The sequence below is a fragment of the Cygnus olor genome, chromosome Z (assembly GCF_009769625.2).
Source record: "Cygnus olor isolate bCygOlo1 chromosome Z, bCygOlo1.pri.v2, whole genome shotgun sequence".
Taxonomy (NCBI): Eukaryota; Metazoa; Chordata; class Aves; order Anseriformes; family Anatidae; genus Cygnus; species Cygnus olor.
Window position 1 is genome coordinate 28,181,103 of NC_049198.1, and position 20,333 is coordinate 28,201,435.

Consider the following 20,333-nt stretch of genomic DNA (forward strand, 5'->3'; position numbering starts at 1 on the left):
CATTATTTAAAAACTTCCTCTACCTTGCATCAGCTCCACTACCACCTGCCATTAGATTTTTTGTCATAAAAGCATGACCTAAGAAGGGCCATACTGACTCACGAGAAGGGTACCTTGAGCCCAGCAGCCCATCTTCAACACTTGCCATTTGTAGATGTCCAGGAAAGAGTAAGACCAATCACTATAAGCACATTCCCCTGCCATGTCCCCAGGACTGTCTTATCCTCCATCTATTTTCTACACAGGGGATTTCCTGACCCTGATATGGTTTGCTGAATAACCTACTGTCTTCTGAACATTAATTGCACCTTCCTCCAGTGGGATACAAACATTTTGTTTCCACAAACAAAAAAGCTCCTTTGGGAAGGAGCTTCATGGATCTACTGCCTACTGAGAGAAAAAAACAACTCTTTTCCTTTGTTTTAAACTTGATTCCTTTGATAGCCTGGAGGTTTTACACTGAAATAATGTTGTCCTCAACTCCAAGGGAGTCCCGTAATTTGTTCTGCAAGGCTCTGACATGACACTTTCTGGCTCTTTTACAAGACCATGTGTTTTTTTATGCAGACATTCACACCAATAGCACACATTTTAGTTGGTGGCCTGTTACATGTGCATGGCAATGCTATGTCTGATAAAAAAAGCTTACAGCAGGACAGCAAAAAATAAGGCATAACCAAAGTCTCTGTCTCCATCTAGTACTTCACCAGTTCCAGTACTGATGGGTTTGAGACACAGGACACAGTTTATGCACTCCCCTGGGCCTGGCATGCCTGCAGTACATTGCATCATCCTCCCCTGATGCTGAAAGCAGTGCACATACACCAGGCAGAGGTCTGCCCTTTGGTGGATTCACTTGTTTGGTTTGGTCTCAGGAGACGCCAGATCTGGTTTTGGTTCAGCACCTAATTGCTATAGCGAGGACTACAGCACCACAGTAAGTAAAAACACTTAAATGACTTCCCTTTTATTCCTTAAACACCAGAATGAGGCTCTTTAATAGGATTCAAAGGTAGAACGACAAACAGAAATGAAAATACTACATCCCCAGATGGCAGTACAGTTCATTCAGTTTGAGCACCTGAGGCAGAAATTCAAAGGGTAAGGATGAATATATCAAAACATCAGTGCAATTCCCTGTTTGTCTTGGAGAAGCTCTTCATGAAAGAGTGAAACAATACATCTTTAAGAGCAAAAATAGCAAAACAGTTACTAGCATGACATGAACCCAGTGAGGAGTAAACAGAAGGGAAGCACAGCAAAAGATTTTCTCTGCTTAGTAGACAGTTTGCAACACGATTAATGGAAAGAACAGTCACAGGAATATTGCACCAGATCCTTGGCTGTGCTGGGTGACACAGGGCACAGACCTTGGTGTATCCACGGACTTTTTGTCCCTTACATTTTTCCCTACCTACCCTTGGTAGGGTGATAATATATTTAATTGGTAGTGCAGGAGAGCAGAGCCAGCTTGCTGCACTGTGCCAGGCACTGTGCACACAGACAGATGTGCAGTCCCACCTCCACAGAGCTTCGACTACAAACATAAGAGGAGACAAGAGACAGGTACTGCAAACAAAGACAGGGCGGGTAGACAACATGTGAAATACACCAGGGTTGTTTCCCTGTGTCTCCCCAGCAGCGAGCTGTGCGACAGAACTGAGTGCTAGCTCAGTGAGCAGAAAGTGCTGTGAGGTACTGGAAAAAGATGAGGAGGTTGTTACAGGTTGTAACAGACCTAGTGCAGCTTAGGGCCAGATGCTGTGGGAGGACTGACAGTCCCATCTCGAGCAGTGGAGAGCTCTCCCCTGGTGGTGCTGGTGCCATCTCAGAGATCCTCACGCCTCCAGGAGCTCAGAGTCCAGGACAGGCTGCCTCTCAGTGCCATGGGTCCTTACTGAAAAGGCCAAACAGAAACACATTTTTCTCCTCCTAAGGACTGACGAGTCATTTCTCTGCTGGCCACCCCATGAAGAAAGTGACGCCACTTTTTCTCTTAAAAACAGAAAAAAGCCTGTTGTTTGGGATGTCCTGCCAAATGAGCACTTTGGATTTGACTGACTGGGGTAAACTTGGCTGTGAACTCTGCTTTGCTCAGGGCCTGTGCTGTCCGAAGAGTTTGCTGTGCTACGCAGAGCCAAGGACATAACTGCACATAGTTTGACAACTAATCAGCAGTTCATCCCACCAGTGCTGTTCTGAAGCAGCTGAACACAGATCCTAGACAAGAGCTTGCTAACTGCCCACCAGCAATTGTTGAGTGATAACACATGCAGTTCCCCACATGTTTATGCAGATACTCAGATTTATCTGACAGTTTTATACCCAGAAGCATGATACACAGTAATTAAAATTAAAAATGTTTTGACAGCCAAAACAAATGGCTATATAAATTAGAAAGCTGTAAAAAGCAATGGTGTCCAAAAATAAAGATCCATAGATAAATCAGAATGCTGCAATAGAGAACGTTTTAATACTAGCATGTTAATGTACAGCAGTTCTTAAATATAGGCTCAGGTTCTGACTGGGAGAACAATTTTTCAGTAACAGCCAAGGGAAGCTGTGAGAGATTAAAGGAAAAAAAACTTCTTGCTAAACAAGGGGCTGAGGGGAAAGAAAGGGTAAACCCTTCCAGTGAGAGGTAAAACTTACAGAGAGGTGTTGGGGTGGGGAGATGTGATGCTGCTGTTCAGGATTTCCTCCACACTGTCTTGTCAAGAGGGGTGTGGTGAGTGTTGCATCAGGAGAGGGCTGGAGGGGGCCTTCGCCCTGCATCTTCTGCAGTGGGCAATAGGGATCAGCAAGATCCCATCCTCTGCTGTTATGCTTGTATAGTCACACACTGCCTTACCTTGTACCTCCAAAAGGCAGGAACCATCCTGGGTTTAGTTCCCACTTTTACTGTTTGCACCAGAGGGAGGGGAGTTTCCATATGCAACAAAACACAACACAATACAATGGTTAAGCCATAAATCTCTGAGATAAATCCCTTCCCCTTGGCTTCTCTCAGGGGTCTGCAGCTTGCCTTACCAAGTGAGTAATGACCTGGCCCTGACCTTTTAAGCAGACCTTGTGGCTCAGCAATAGCTCTGGAGCAGCTCTTCTCTGCTGCTGGTTTACAGACAACATCAGTCACGCAGCTTGGGCTCCTCTCAGTGCAAATGCCCCTCTGGCCTCGGATGACAGCCGAGGAGCAGGGAAGAGTCTTGGTGAAAAAGTCTGCAAAGCTGAAAGCAGAATTAATAGCTGTTTGAGAGAGTATTTTCTCCCAGAACAATCTCTGCACTTTGTTCTGGTTCTGTCTCAGCCACAGGACAGTCAGGGCTTTGGATGATGAGTGGGTTCAGGAATGGCTGATAAGAGATGAGTGAATGTCAGCCCTGCTTTAGTGGGATTGCATGCTAGCAAAGTAACTTCCCACCAGTGCAGCTTTCTTTTTCCAAGAGGCTTTTTAAGTTCTAAAAAAATGCTGTCACTCACTGGGCTCTCCTCACCTCTACAAGTCCTACTGAAGTTACCTGGGGTTTTGGGCACACAGTTCTGCCCAATGACAGTGGGAAGGAGAGGTAAGATAAGATAAGATAAAAAACTTAAGCATAGTCAGATAGGCAGATAATGAGGAGGGTAGTCTTTCCGTAGCAATTAAAACATTTTTATCTAAGACATACTCCCTATTCCTGCACACAGCGGCATGAAACCTACCCCATCCCTTCCTCAAATTAGCTGAGTTCACTAGGATAAACGTAGTCTGTCTCTGATTTCCCTTCACTGGCATAGGTCCAGATAGCTTCAGTAGGATGCCCTGATTTACTCTAGCCACCAGTGAAAACAAAACCCACTGCAGGCTCTGGAGCTCAGAGCTGTTTGTACTGAGCAACAAGACGACTGAATAAATGACAGAGTGCCAAGCCTGATTTTCCTGTCTTAGTATCTCTAATCAGGTGATTCCTGGCAATGCACAGATTTTGGGGAGCAAGGCAGGAGTTGTGCATGGCCATTCCTGGAGAGGTACGTAAGTTTATGCAATGATTCTGAGGATTCCTGTTCACGGAATAACTTGTATCTGCATTAGATTTACCAAGAGGGAGGGCAGGGCATATTTGTCCCTTTCAGTAATGGACAGCACTGAATGCACCTGTTCCTTTTCAGATCACACAAGTGAGTCAGATCAGTCAAGAAACCATCATACTCTGTGTGGTGCTGGTTACCCCTCCACTGGGAAATGAACTGCTAAGGCCACAGCACATCTTAAAACTGTACTGATAACTTGGAAGCATAAGTTGTCTTCTGCATGTTTGTTTTTAGTTGATGTGAAATACATGGGGACTGACTGACCACTGTGTTAACTCCATTGGCATTATGCTGTAAATCTGGGTATAAATGGGTATAAATCTGCAGTACTGCATAAATGCTTGGGCCCTCTGAGTCATGTTAACATGACTTTTTCCTTGTAGTAGAAACTACAGTTATTTTTCCCTTTGTATGCTCAAAAGCTTGAGAATGCGAGACAAACCTGTATCACCTTGTCTGCCTCTGAGAGGTGATATGACAATAGTTGAACATGGCAAACTTTGTCTCCCTGATGGTGAGGTGACTTAGTATCTGCTCATTGTAGTGCTGAGCTCCAGGACCATCATTTGATTGTTCATTTGGATTGGTTGTGGTGATTGCCTTGGGTTTGTTATTCTGTCTTGCACACTAGCCTTTTAAATGGCTGCAGTATTTTGCCTACTCATGACAGGAGTGTAACAGGACTTTTTAAATGAAATCTACCAACAAAACAGGTGGCAGTTATAAGCTAAGAGAAAATGTTAACCAAGGTCTTCAGAAGATTCTTGCTCAGGGGTACACACTTCTGAGATGTGCCTGTGCAGGCACAATCTGAAGGACAAGAAGCCTCTTTAGTTCCTCCCATGAGGAGTCATGGAGCTCATCTTTCCATGGGAAGTGCTGACAAAGCAGTCAGAGAGAATAAACCTCCTTGTGTCCTTAGGTAACCACTCAGAAATACAGCCTCATGACAGCCTGCTCTGCCCACTCCCCACCCCAAAACACATCTGGGAAGCAAACACCAGTCTAACAAAACAAAAAGCCAAGGCAGTAAGCTGATGGACATAGCAGAGCACAGCGGGGAACATGACTTGGCACCTATCATGATTAGACTCTGGGGAAAAGCAGAGACATCTCTTGAAAGCACTGAGATTGTTTGCAGTTTGTTTTAATTGTTTTCTCCAAATGGCCCATGGCTTCTTGCATCCAGGCCCCTCTCTCCCTGAGGACTGTTTAGAAAAGGAGCCCAGCAGAAACTTTGAAGTGTTGGCTGTGGTATAAGATGAAATGATTCACAGTGCTGGAAGGAGGCAGATTTCAACAGCACTCAACCTCCCCAGAGGATGTTCTGATTTTTATGGCACTGATGAACACACCCAGCAAGCTCCTGCCCTCTTAATCCTTACCCCATCTCTATGTGCGGTTCTTCTACTAGCTAATGTCTACCTGCACAACTGTTTTGGTGAGGCAAAACATCATAAAACATCATAAACCACACCTAGAGGCTTCAGAGTGAAGAGGATGTCACTACATGATTTTACCTTCCATTATCCAAGAAAAATAATTCCTGATAATTTTTATGATTTCTAAGAGGGAAAATTGCATGCTGAGCACAAGTGTTGCTAAATGGTGTTTTCTTTGGTACTGCTTCATGATGATGAAGAGGTGATATTCAGTGGTAGTCATTACAGTGGGGTACTTTTTAATTAATAAGTGTGAGGACAATGGATATGGGCAGATCTCACAATTCTCCTTTGCACTATGAAGCATAAAATCATTCTGGTTTGCTCCTCAGCAATGCATCTCCCTAAAGGTCAGACCTGCAACTGAAACATCTCCCAGCTTTACATGTGCAGTCAAACCTGCTATTAGTTTCACATGTTGAAATACTACGAAATGGCTAAAATGAACATGAAAAAATCCTAGAGGGGAAGGCAAACAAGCCTCTTCAAGACTGGGCCTTGGTTTTCATGTGAAGAGTTATGACCCATGTATGCGAGACTGTTCCTACAGGTTCTTACTGGTTTGAACAGGACTGACCACTGCAAGTCATCATCTCTGTGATTAATTGCAGGGACTCATACCTAAGCACTGCTTTTAAAAAAGTCTCTCTTCTGTCTTTAATTTCCAAGGAAAATCACATGAAGTGCATGTGGTCTATACCAACTAAGCTTGGATGCCACCAGATCACCTGTAGTAGGTTCAGAGAGTCATTATTTAAACTACTATTCAAATGATTTCAAGACTAATTTCAAATGAAGAAGCATTAAAATGCATGATCCCCACCTGCATAATGCTCTACCAGAAATGACTGTCCCCATTTAGAAAGTGGAAAAAAAAAAAAAAAGTTTTTAATTCACTAGACAGGGATTGCTGAATTTGCACACATCCCAGAAAGTGAAGGACTGGCATTTCAGGCTGTGTAAAGTTAATAATGGGTTGCTGATTAACTTGGCATTAACAAATGTTTATTTATAAGCAACCCAGATGACTGTAAATAAAAAAGTGTTGAGTAGTAAATTATGTGAAAAAGACATATTGATAAATGAAATGAAATTAAACCTGCTACAATCAAAAAATAAATCAGGTCTTTCTGTTATTGGATGGGTGATTGCTAATACGTTGCAATTGAAGGTCTTCCTTTAACATTGCTAGATAAAAAGAAAGAGAATTCCATGAATCTGTAATCTTTTTTTTTTTTTAAGTGCAGTTTTATAAAGCTTTTTAAATAACTTAAGGAATTTGATTTAAAGCATGAAGAAATCTCCAGAATAGATTCTGCAAAATCCTGTTAGAAGGAGTAATTGTTTGTATGACAGTAGCCCACACAGTGGCTAAAAGAACAACAACCTTGGAGGCAGACCTCTCAAGAGACCATTTGCCAAAAGCTTCATTTGCAGGTGTGTGATACTACAGTTGTCCAAGTACGAATAACATGATTTTCAAAAGTTTGGAGTATTGGCTCAGGGAACAGGGGTTGTTTAGTCTGGAGAAGAGGAGGCTCAGGAGTGACCTTATTGCTCTCTACAACTACCTGAAAGGAAGGTGTGCGGAGCTGGGGGTTGGCCTCTTCTCACAGATAACTAGTGATAGGACTAGAGGGAATGGCCTCAAGTTGCACCAGGAGAGGTTTAGGTTGGAAATTAGGACACGTTTCTTCTCAGAAAGAGCAGTCAGGCATTGGAACGGGTTGCCCAGGGAGGTGGTGGAGTCACCATCCCTGGGGATGTTTAAGGAAAGGTTCGACCTGGCACTTAGGGACATGGTTTAGTGGGTGATACTGGTGGTAGGGAGACAGTTGGACCAGGTGATTTTGGAGGTCTTTTCCAACCTTAATGATTTTATGATTTTATGATTCACAAATTTCATGGGAACTGACGATAATGAGGGTGTTCAGTGTTTCTGAAAACTTTGTCATTTCTACTTAACCACGGCCGTTCTAGAAGCTTTACCCTGAGGTCCTACAGGCCTTGTTAATACCTGAAACTCTAATATGTTGTAGACTGACCAGCACATTCATGGTACACAAATTCTATTTCAGACCTGTGAGGCAGAGGTATGCCTTATGACTTTAATTTACAGTTCAAAATCTCTTCCTTTAAACATACGCAAACAGAATAACTGCTTGGACCATTCTCAGCTTACTGATAAATAGGTTATGCCATCCATGCCTTTGACCTCTTACCATCTCAGAAGCTGGAAATACTCAGATTTAGATTATTAAATTTGGCCCAAGACTTTCTGGTGGGGAAAAAAAAATCCTTCTGTGCAACACACAGAAAACAGTTTTCTGCCATAGCTAGTACATCTTATTTTCTTTTGTGCTGTTTTTTTTTTTGTTTGTTTTGTTTTGTTTTTGGGGGGGGGATGGGGGGAGGGGGGAAGGGGAGAGAGTGTGTTGCAAGTATCAGACATACCACCCTTTAGGCTGCTGTTAGGTTAGATAGGTGCCTTTCCCCTGCCTACTTATCAGCTTCAGAATGCAATGGGAAAAAGTGAGTGGATTTCTGATAGCTCCTTGGACTTAACAGGGAGAGACAAGTGCTGGGGCTGGCTCAGAAAGAGGGAACTTTGAACAGTAAAGAGTGAGCTCTACTAACAGTGAGATGCTGGAGAGGTCTATTCATATTTTTATAACTTTCCCCTGGAAACTTAGAGCAGAAGCTCTAGAAAGAGGAATGTGAACCATATGTGCAGCTCTCTGTGCTGGCTAAGTCCTGCTGAGCAACATAGGACTCTTCATGGGGCAGCCTGCAAAGCTGGTTCTGACAAGGTAAAGCAATGCAGTCACAGCAGCTCGCACCATGTAACCCTGGGGTAATGCAACCCCAGAACACAAAGGCTGCTGCACCTTACCTATTAGACCAGGTGTTCTCTGGCACCATACCAACGAAACATATTCTTTCTCTCCTAGGCTGTTTGTGGATGAGGATACAGAGCAGTTCCTCTGTCACTCCTCCCTCTGCCACTCAGTGCTGTACACAAAGAATTAAAGCACTGGTTAAATTACCCCCATCACTGTTACACAAAAGCCCTCAAGCAACTCTCTGTCCCAGTTCAAAGCTTAGCAGTGCCTGAACAAAGCCTTCTCTTCTTGGTCCCATCTTGTTGTGGCTTTCATTCTTTGTATGGGCTGTGAAGATCTCCTCAGCTTTGCCTTCATGAAGAAAAACAAATGTGCACACTCCCCTCCAACCTGTGGAAAGAGACCAGGATGGTCATGGTATGAAGCAACGGGTCTAACTACAGCTGAATATTGGGTTTACACAGCAAGGGTTTGGCAGTGGGGAGCTGCAGGGGTGGCCTCTGTGAGCAGAGCCCAGCAGCTGCCCCATGTCAGATCAGAGCCAGCTCCATCTGGTTCCAAGAAGGACACACCACTGGCCAGAGCTGAGCCAGTGAGTGACACTGGTTGGGTCTTTGGAAGAGCAGATTTAAGGAAGGGAAAACTGCTGTGCTACAGCAGCTGGGAGAGAGGAGTGAGAAGCAGCCCTGGAGACCCCCAGATCAGTGCAGCAGGAGGGCAGGAGGTGCTCCAGGCACAGAGCAGAAATTCCCCTGTGGGCTGTGGAGAGGCCCCTGGTGGAGCAGGCTGTCCCCCTGCAGCCCATGGGTCCCACATGGAGCAGATCTCCACGCTGCAGCCCGTGGAGGAGCCACCGCTGGAGCAGGTGGATGTGGCCTGGAGGAGGCTGTGGCCCATGGAGAGCCCCCACAGCAGCAGGCCCCGGGCCGGAGCTGCAGCCCGTGGAGAGGAGCCCACGCAGGAGCAGGGGGCTGGGGGGAGCTGCCGCCCGTGGGGGACCCGTGCTGGAGCAGTTTGCTCCTGGGGGATGGATGGACCCCATGGTACGGAGCCATGTGGGAGCAGTTCTTGAAGAGCTGCTGCCTGTGGGCAGCCCCCACAGGCTCAGTTCGGGAAGGATGGCATCCCGTGGGAGGGACCCCACGTGAAGCAGTGGCAGAGGGGGACCGTGAAGGAGTGGCGGAGACAAAGCATTAGGGGCTAACCGTAGCCCCCATTCCCTGTTTCCCTGCACTGCTCGGGGGGAGAATGTAGAAGAGGTGTGTGTGTGTTTGAATGTGTTTGTAGTTTGCTATGAGCTTCTCACCGTTCTAGTACACTAGTGATAGGCAATAAATTATATTAATCTCCATATGCTGAGTCTGTTTTGCCCGTAATGATAATTGGTGAGTGATCTCCCTATCCTTATCTCAGTGCTTGAGGCCTTCCCATTGTGTTTCCTCCCCCCTCTTCAAAGGAAGAGTGGGAGTGAGAGAACGGCTACGGTGGATCTCAAATGACCATCAGAGTAAAACCAACTCAAGCTGCCACAAGCAGAAAATAGTGTGTGAGATAAGGGCAGGGCAATCACCAGCAATATACCTAGCCAGCAAGAACCAAAGCCTCCCAGTAGAGCATCTAGTGCAAAGTTTGACTGAAGTCCATTTCAGTGTCGTACCCCTCAGTCTTAACAGGGGTGCCTTTGCTCCTTCAGCCCTAAGGATGAAAACACCTAGGGGGAACATTTTCAAAATGCACTCTACAGTTGCCATATGGTATTGAAAGATCTGAAATTGAGGTGGCATGAGGGGGAAAAAAGTTAATTAAATTGTTAGTGAATAGCTACTAATGTTTGCATTATAGGCATTTAAACTCAGTATGCTATCTCTTTTGTATCTCCTGCATCTGTTCTGATTTTCTGTTTCATTGTAAATGCATACAACACTCTCAGATAAGGCAGCTTGTTCATCTTTGACAGGGAGAAATTAAGCAGACTGTTTGTATTTGGGGGTTTAATTTTGTTGCTATTAGCATAAAATAAAAATTGATTTGCTGTATAGAGTTTTCAGGTCTTGCAGGTGAGTATTCTGTACATGGGTTGTTTCATCTTTCCAAGTATAGTCTATTTCATAATAAATAGTCAAGGGCCACATTTTTGTCAGATTCATGGCAGGGGGATGGGTGAGCTGTGCTGTAGTGGCACCTGGAAGCTTCAGCTTGCAGCAATGCAATGCTATTATGCCAGATACTACTGAAAATGAGAGAGGAAAATAAGACAGTCTTCAATGCAGAGAACTTAGAACATATCAGATAAGGGATGGCAGAAAAACAGACAGGCAAGAGCAATGATATGTAATATGACAGTGTGAGAGAGCAATATGAGGGAGTCTGGCAACTTAGTCCAGACTTTTTAATGCATTTTCTGGAACACAGCTGTTCTACTTTTGTTCATAGAATCATAGAATGGTTTGCATTGGAAGGGACCTTAAAGACCACCTAGTTCCAACCCCTCTGCCATGGGCAGGGACACCTCCCACCAGACCAGGTTGCCCAAAGTCCCATCCAACTTGGCCTTGAACACTTCCAGGGATGGGGCATCCACAGCTGCTCTGGGCAACCTGTTCCAGTGCCTTACCACCCTCATAGTAAAGAATTTATTCTTAATCTCTAATCTAAATCTACTCTCTTTTAGTTTAAAGCCGTTACTCCTTGTTCTGTCACTGCACTCCCTGACAAAGAGTCCCTCCCCAGCTCTCCTGTAGGCCCCCTGGAAGGCTTCCTCTGGTACTGGAAGGCTGCTGTAAGGTCTCCCTGGAGCCTTTCCTTTTTTTGTTCCCTCCCCCAAAATCTCCAGCACAATGCGGCAAAGAGCTTATTCAGAACTGTCTATGCAAGTTATTCAGGAGAAATCAGCTTTTGCTTTTTAATGAAGATTTAAAATTAAGCAAGGGCATATGAAGGCATTTTTCAGTCCACTGGAAAATGAGGAGCAGAGAAAGTAAGATATTCCTAAGGCTATACAGTTGCCTTTCAAATAATGAAACCCTTGAAATTAGACAGCTCTTGCTTTATACTCTGGAAGCACTCAGAGTTTGGCCAAAGATAATGCGTTAGTGCTAGCAAAGCGGACCTAGGAAGAGGTATTTCATGATACCTGACTTGAAGGTGTAACAGAGTAATTAAAGGAGTACCCAGCAGGGAATGAGACCTTCACCTCTGTGCAGTGTTGAAAAAGGGATGTAAGTCACAGCAGCCCATTGCCTGTCCCCTGGTTGATGCAGGTAGTGACCCACAGACCCAGCGGCAGAAGCTCTTGGTGGCTAGCGTGGGATCAACCTCATGCACTCATCCCCCCAATAGCTTCTGGCGGGCCCCCTGCTACTGCTGCCTGGGAGATACCTGTCTGGACCAAATGACTAGTGATTATACTACCATTGGGAAATCCAAGACACTTTGTAATGACCTTAGTGCTCATCTTCAGAAATCAGGCCTCTGGGCCTGACATTTCAGACTGAGTAAGCCAGAGTAACAAGGAACTTCAGAATCACTGCAAAAATCCTGGTCATAGTCTTGAAAATGCTAACCATTCACCATCATTTATAAATTTCGCTTGAAATCAGACATCTTGAGGATTTTCACTTTTTGCTAGCTAAAAGCAGCATGATATGAAGATTTGCTTTGTGTGTGGAAGCCATGTGAGCTTTTACACCTGCATGCAAAACAAAATAAATGTGTTTTGTTACTACTTTGAACCATATAGCCACTTCTATTAAAAGCTGCAGGCAAATAGCTATCTTTAGTGTGCCATAGATTAGTCATATTTGTTTTCCAAGGAAGATTATAAATAGTGTTTAGGGGGGAAACAGAATGTATTTTGCAAATGAGCCCAGATGGAAAACTAACAGATGGCCCAGTACTGTATTTTGTATGCTCAGCCCTACATTTAAATTAAAAATTTTCATAATTAAGATGAAGGTCTTTAACAACACTAGCTACTTTTCCTGTGGCAGCATCATATATCATGTATCACAGGTATCAAGTGCAGACTTTTCATAAAATTGTTGTAGAACATGTATGCAAATTTTACTACTTAGTGAAAAAAAAAAAAAAAGAACAAAAATAAAATGCAATTCATGGAAATTAAATAAAGAGGAAAATAAAAACATTGTATACAAACACCCATCATACAATACAGATACCTACCACCATGCAGCTTTTTCTCTCTGCAAACTGAATGACCCAACACCTTACTTCGCAGGGGAAAGAAAAGAAAGTTCACATTTTTTTTTATGTTGTTTCAGCCTGGAAATGGAAAGGAAATGCAAATTTCCCTTGCATTACCTGAATGAAAGAGTACTTTTTCTTCAATTTTAATAATTAGAAGGTCAGATAAACCACAGCCATATGCACATATTATATTCTGCAAACAGAATCAAGAGTAGAGATTTGCATGCTAATATTTTCCTCCCAGAAAGCAGTATGTGTATGCATGTTGGTGTAGCTGCCACAGGGCTGGATCCTAAAACAAGGACAATACCCTGAATATCGCTCAATGGATCAGGGAATTCAGCATGTCTCTATTCCTTGACATCAAGGGAAGGAGGGGCTCCTTTCTCAGCGTGAACCCCAGGCTGTGCTCCCTACTACCCGGAGCCCTGACCCAGCAAGGGAGAGATGCAGCAGCTCCTGTACTCACACCCAACAACCTCTCTACATCTCTGATCTCCTTTTCATGCTGCCTGTAGAAGAAGGAAGAGATGCTACTAATAGACTGCAAGGAATCAGCAAAGTTAGGCTTGCTTTTGGGCCACCCAGTACTCACCCAGGAAGAGTAAGAATGGCTTCAGTGTGTTTCTGCCTTCCGGCTGTGCTCTCTGAGGTGTTCTCGGTTTTCCCAAATCATAAGCCAGGCACAGCTGTCCAGGCATAACCTTGTGGCAATAGGGACAGCCTGGACAGCCTCTGTACAAAAAGCACAAACACCACCCAAATATAGCTGCAAGGGGCTCTGCAGGCTTTATTAAAAATGACACTACTGGGAGACACTGGGCTGCAAGTCATCAACTCACTGGTTTTACAAAATAGTTCACTGTGGTAGAAAATATGTGCTTTATCATCAGATAGTAGCTTCTTCTTCTGCTCTGAGAGTCATAACACTTAAGTGCCTTACCACAGTGTGGTAATAGTGTGACTCATGACAATCATCTGGCTCATTTTCTAGCTCAGCTCATCCCCACGGAGGGAATTCTTCTTACAGCAGTGTCTTGTGTTGCTATAGTATATACTATTTTTGTACATGTTGCAGTGTATACATAAGTAAAGGAAAGACTGAAGCTGCATGCCTTGCGTTGGAGCAGAATGGGGGATATTTTTGACGGTCTTTCCCACCTGTGGAAAAGTCTATTCTACAGTCATAGTCAGCTCCCAGGATGGCAAAGGCAAGCTTGCCCTTATGGAACATGTGATAATGAGAATAGCCTGAAAAATATGAGCAAAAAAGACAAAACTAAATAATTCCTATTTCAGGTTAACCAATCTGCTAGCATTCTTAGGCGTTCATTTTGCTAATTGTAAATCCAAGTAAGAGGCTATTTTGTTCCTAAGGAGTGCTATTATAATGCTGTCAACCTCTGAATACTCTTTCAGAATTTTCTATGTCACTTTGACATTTCTGGAAGATTTCTTTTAAAGAAATGCCCACTTATCAAATTGTCCCTCCTTGTTTTTCCTCATGTGTATATCACTGATCAGGTGGCTGCAGAGACATCTGCTGGTTGTTAAATGCTTTAAGTATTAACTAATTATAAGGAAGACAGAAGATTTCTCAAATCACATTTAAATTCTTTCATACATTTCATATATATGAAATATATCATATTTTATATATATATAAATATATATATTTCATATATATATATTTCATATAGGTTTGGCTGATTGGTATAATGGTGGAGTAACAAACTGAACTAGTCTGTTTCTGTGATGGTATTTAGTAAACTTTCTGAGTAGTAGGTAATCTAGTTTGAGCTATACTTTTCATTTAGAGTTGCATACATTCAGAAGTCTACAATGACTCCCACATCCTACATGCAACTTCCTAACATCTTATTTACATCCCAAATTGTCTTTTGGCTTTAATTCCACATTGCAAGTGCAGGTTGTCCAAAATAAAGAATATCCTTTATCTATTTGTGCAGTATTGGAAAGCCAGATACTATCTTCTACCTCCAGCAATTTGAACAGCTTGTTGTTCTGCATGTATGTTTGGGAAATATGTCTCCAGTTCTTGCAATGTGCTGCTATTTCCCCTTCTCCTCACTGACCCTACATTGGCACTATTTAAACCAATTTAAACCAATTCCACCTTAAGAGGTTCCTCCACAGTTGGAAGCTCTTTTTCACCTTTCTGCTGATAATCCAACAGCATCGAAACACCAGTTTATTAATCAGCATGCAACCTAATCTGGGCTTTCAAGGCAGGTGAATTTGACTGTAAATCAGTTCTGCACACAGGTTTGTCTCTTCTGTTCTTAATTACACCTGTGCAAATCTTCATTTGCATATGATTGCCTAATATATTGTTTCAGCTATTTGCATTCCCAGAAGGCACATTTCCATATTGAACACTTCTTGGAGAACGAAAATGGCTCATTCATTAATTCAAATATGACAAACAAAATAGTTAATATTTCTCTTAGCTAGTGTTACTTGAAATTTCAGCCCACAGTTCTATAGAAACTTTGTGGCTATAAAAGAAGTGGAACCCAAAACCCAACTGCATATTAAGGATGAAGGAAAATTAATTGGTTTTCATTTGAGTTTTCTTTGTAAATTTTTACTGTGCATTGTTATTTTTTCAGTTCCTGAAAACTTTAATATGCTGCTATGCATGTTAACCATTGAGTCTATCATCAGAATGAGAGGATGGGATGTTCCCTCATGCATGCTTCCTCACCTTGGGAAAGGATAGGCTACAAATGCATGTGCTTACTAGGGCTTTAAGACAAGCTTTATCATCTAGGTCGCATTTTGTGGAACGCTTCTAAACTAAAGGCCAGAGTTCAGTGTTATATACTTCTCTGCATACGCAAGAGTGCCAGACTCAGTCCCAGGCTCAGCAGGGCTGGAAAGACCTAAATCTTACTCCTGCCTCTATGATGCAAAGCAGTGATGTCACAGCTCCTCTTCACCACACTACCCACCTCCAACACAGCAAGCTGCAGAGAGACCTAGTCAACATGGGGGGCTGGTGCTATAATAATGTTTCTCGAGAGTATGATCTTTGAAACATACTCAAGGGACCAATGTGAGGGCAAATAGCTGCTGACGTGCCACAAAATCTTACAGAGCAGAGAAAGGAAGAAGGAATGAAAAGTGAAATTTAACTACTAGTAGTAAGTAGGGGTAAGGCATATGAAGGGATATGAAGGGATATGAAGGCATCCCAATCATGATGGGATTTTCACTGAAGGAGATAATATGAGCTCAAGATCTCCCAACAATGCTACACAGTGTGTTGGACAATTGCCCAGGCAACCTGCCCAGGAGATAAGCTATTTCTTCCAGGTAAACACAACAGATTTATTTTTCTATTTTCCATTTTTTCTTCAAGTGTAGCCTTTTCATGACTGCAGGACTGTGTCCTTTCTGTATCTACCTTTTTGACTAAAATGACTCAATGTCATTGACCCTCATTTCAATAGGGACCCAAATCAAAGAAAGCCAAATGATCATTACTGCTAAAACATGGACCTAGGGAATGCCATCTCTGTTTGCTGCTGTAACTTGTGTAGTGATGGACCAGCTCTCCCAGAGTAGGCTGGAGCAGAGGCTAAAAGCTATGGGGATGCCTGTGCTGCACAAACTCATGCACCACAGTCATGAGAGCAGATTCCTATTAGGCAGATTCCTATTAGGCAGAGTTTTTCTTGAGTGCTGCTCAAACCAGAAGTTCGATTAAGATGCTCATGGTATCACATGCAAAATGGTGGTTTGAGAAATAGATACTGGGACATTGTATGGGAAGTCCCCATGACTGGCTAACAGAGGGGAGGAATTAATATTTAGTATATTTTCGCAGCCTAGATTCAGAAATGGCTGTTTTAGGGCAGGTGCAAAAACTGCTCTCACAAAGTCACTGCCCTGCCAGTGGACCTGTGAGGTAGGTGGAAATCCACTGGTGTGACAAATGAATACATGTGACAAAGCTTGAGGACAGCTGCGGGTTTTATCATTGTGACCCCACACAGTGGCACAGATGGAAGTCCCACAGAGAGGTGTTGAGGCTTGCTAAGGCTGTGTGCACCAGTTTAATCACAGGAAGGATGTTAGGCTTGGCAGCAGGTGAAGTGACCAGGGGAAGGACCATTTCCTTAACTCTGACCTTGGAATGTGCTTTCCCAGCTGCTCCAGTTCACAACGAATGAAATGGTCATTGTCAAGCATAACCATTTTCCTGGAGTTGTTCTACACAGGAGACACATTTCAGTGGCAACTGAAACTGGAGTCCTGACCTTGATCTGGGAAAAAGATGAAAATGAGGGTGAGAGAAGGACTGAGTTGTTTTATGTCTTGAAGCAAAGTGCAGAGCTTTGTAGCATCTGCCTCACTCCTTCTTCCTTAAACTCACAAGTTCTGACCATGTCTAGTTGTCCATTTAAGAAAGTAAATCTCTCACGATGATCATTGTATTCTTGAGAATTACATTTACTCATGGCGCCTGCAAGCTGACAAAACTTTCTCTTCCCTGAAGAAAATTTTGTTTGTTTTGTCTTCAAAGCTTTGAGGCACCTTTAGTCATCAACTTTTGAATGTGTAGTTCAAGACCTTATTACAAGCACTTTAACTATTGACAGATGAGGAGTAAAATTCGTAACTGGATTGTTTCACAGTATGAGATAAAACACAAATGCTAGGGGAACCATGGGGCTACTGCTTTCTGTTAGTCTAAGAAAAAGAGGTTTTATTTCCAACATCTGTTCTCAGCTTGCTGTGATGTTAGCTAATGCAGAAGTTTCTGCTGCTTGCAGAAAAAGGATCAAGATAATTTGTTTTTTAATTCCTTTCGAGTATGGCTCTATCTGATTCATTCTGTCTCAAGAAGTGAAGTCAACAGCAGCAATTTATGTAAGAATACATGACTGCAAATACTTGTCAAGTTTAGCTGAGGTGAGGTGAAGGCTTTCTGTTCTGACCTGAGGGGAGGGTTGTACTTTTGCAGTGGGCAGAACTGCGTGCAATCTTGCTGCTGATCTAAAACCCACCTGGGCTGAGCCCTGTAATCCCATGCCTGCTGCAGCCAATTCCAGCTCAACACACTACCAGCACGGGCACGCCAGTCGGTGCTGGGGGCAGGCAGTTCTGGTAAGGATTCCCCCTCCTGATGCATTCTTTTGGGAGCCTGCAAATACCAGGTGAGGCCAAGACAGAAGGAAGGACATGGCTGGAAGCAGCAGGCTGTGTGGCTGATGGGCACCTGGGTGTCTGTGGTTTCAAAGCCCTAGAAAAGGGGGCTGGGGTTTTTTCACAGGGCTTGTGAATGGTGCAGGGAATCAAGCAGAACTTAATGCATGGGCCTGCTCTCTTCAGAAAGGTGGATACAGCTTGGTGGGGGAGTTTGCATCGTAAGCTGTCCTGCTGTGCTATCACACTGGCACTTGTGGGTAGTGCTCACAATAAAAATTCAGTGTTATGTCTTGAGTGAGCAAGTCACTGAGACTGAAACTGCCACAGCAGCAGGGATAAATGCTGGCTAAGTGCAGCATTTCTAAATGCTCTATAAATAATTTGGCATGCAAAAGTAAGTGCAGGAAGATTTATGTACCGAGCATTCCCCCTGTTTAAGAAGGATGTGGTTAAAATCCAAAGCACTGCAATTAGGATTATGTGACCAGTTATGATGCAAAGCCAGCAAACTTCAGCAGAGGGACTGAGAGCTATTTTGTTTCCTGAAGCTGAACAACATTCATTGGACTGGTAGCAGGTCTGTTGTGCCCAGGAAATGAGGGCTGCAGAGGAAACTTTTTCCGTGGATGTGCTTTACAAAGCTAGCAGCCCGGGTGCAGCCCTGACCTCCCTCTCAGAGGGTCCATGCTTGCCCTGTGCTAGCCCTACCAGACCTTCCTATTTCATGGTGAGTTGGCTGTTTGGCAAAGGCAGTTAAGCAAGGTGGTGTTTCTAGGAATTAAAAATGCTCTGAAATTACCTTATTTTACTCTGTCTTCAACCCACATTTTCAAAGTTGCCTTTTTTTTTTTTGCAGACAGCTCCACTACCATACCTGCAGGAACCTCTGCCCTTGCCTCCCGTGTAGTGCAAGGCTGGAGATAGACAAGTAGCATGCTGCATACAGTCCCTTGCAGCTCAGACACTCAGCATTATTTCAGACCACAGTCTTCTGCAGTTTAGAAAATGCAGAAACTTGCATAGTTTTGTTGTGGTTTTGGCTCCGCTTCTACAACAGATGCGTAAGTGAATTGTGTTCCTGGTTATTTGGATGACACCAGCTCGCTGTCATAAAGATGTCTTCAGGAGTTCTGAGTATCTGAGAGAGATGTCTTAGATGATCTTTCCACAGATAGCTCTTAAATCAGGCCTGCAGAAGTAGTATGCTAAGCCCTGTGTCATGGCATGGTACTGGAGTTTACAGCAGGTAGAGACAAAAGAGACAGGAGCAAGCTGCTATCTTATATCCTTATTAGGGTGTTTTCAAATAGTGGGGGTCCTGGCTTTTTAAAAGATGTCATTTTTGTTCTTCTTAGAATTGACCTTTCTGCAAGAAAAATGGAGGGGGTCCTTGTTCCTGCTGCAGACAGACAGCCATCCCCCAGCACTGGGTCCTGCTGGAGGAGATGCCCCCTAATTTTCCTTTGTTTCCCCACGGAGTGTCACGGAGGCACACAGTCTGCCTGTAAGCACTGTTACTACAGGGCTGTGATCAGCCAGGTACTCCCAGGCTCAGCAAAAAGAGTCACCCCATTGTTCCTAAGGCCTCGTGCTTTGCCCAAGGGGTTATATCATGGTTTTGTGCTGTTTCTTGATACAGCGCGCTAAACACCTTAATTAGGAGCATCCAGACCATCTCTTTTTTTAAGGGCTTTTGTTCCTTCTGTTGCAGTGGCAGCAGAGTTATCAAAGTGAAGTTCTTGCTGTTGTCTCTTTGACATGTAGTGCTCTGCAGCATCATTATAATGTGGTATATATTTTAGGGCAGGAGATATTGCCAGAGCATCATCTGCAGGGAAAAGCAGTGGAAGGACAATATCCTGTTAAAAATTAGGTTTGTTTGTACAAGGCAAGGAAAAAAAAAAAAAGCCATTATAAATATAATAAGCACAGCTGGTGCTTAACCATTCTGGTGTGTGTCTGTCTCTCCTTCTCGTGGAAATGGCTGTCTTTAGTGAGCTGCAGTGCAGCCATGCTCTGGGCTGTGGTGCCCTTCTCCCTGTGCAGATACGCGGTGCTCTGCCCTTCTTGTGCAGGTGTACCTGTATGTCCCCCTCACTGCTGGGACCTGCGGCAGCACACCTACCTTCCTCCTCTCAGCTGTGTCACTTTGGCCTTCCTGGCTTCCAAGGTTTTCCCCCCATGTCCTCTTCCCTTTTTCTCCCTTCGTGGTTCCAACACTGCAACCTGTTTCAGGACCTCCTTTCAGGATCTCCTTGTTTCGTCTGCCCCAGGTGGCTGTTCATTTCAATATTACCTTGTCTGCAGAAAGTGACAGATTCTCTTCCTTTTGTTTTCACTGTTGGCATGGTTCCCTCTTGCCCTGAGGATCACATTCCCTTCTCTGTTTGTCCATCCCCCTTTGTTATCTTTCAGCATCCCTCCATCAATGAGGAGTGGCTCCAGCTACCTCTTCTTTCTCAATTCTGCCACTTTTACTTTTTCCCTAGGATCAGGTTTAGAAACATGTCTCCTCAAGCAACATCCTTTTTTTAAGTGTAGCCATCTATGCAGGTAAATCTACCAGACACACAAAAACATCTCAGTTGTTTTC

General features: G+C 43.8%; 1 long non-coding RNA gene across 6 annotated transcripts in view; it reads right to left on the bottom strand.

The window, feature by feature from the left end:
• Window positions 1-693: 693 nt before the first annotated feature.
• The window catches only part of LOC121061303, a 77,666-nt gene continuing 58,026 nt past the window's right edge, over window positions 694-20,333 (bottom strand). The window contains exons 3-6 of one of the 6 annotated variants that reach the window (XR_005815035.1): window positions 8,407-8,525; window positions 3,031-3,227; window positions 2,653-2,901; window positions 695-1,897 (exon numbers count right to left, since the gene is read on the bottom strand). This is a non-coding gene — a long non-coding RNA (uncharacterized LOC121061303). Of the gene's footprint in view, window positions 1,898-2,652; window positions 3,228-8,406; window positions 8,526-20,333 lie in introns of all 6 variants that reach the window. The other 5 variants (XR_005815036.1, XR_005815031.1, XR_005815033.1 and 2 more) reach the window with 5 other exon arrangements.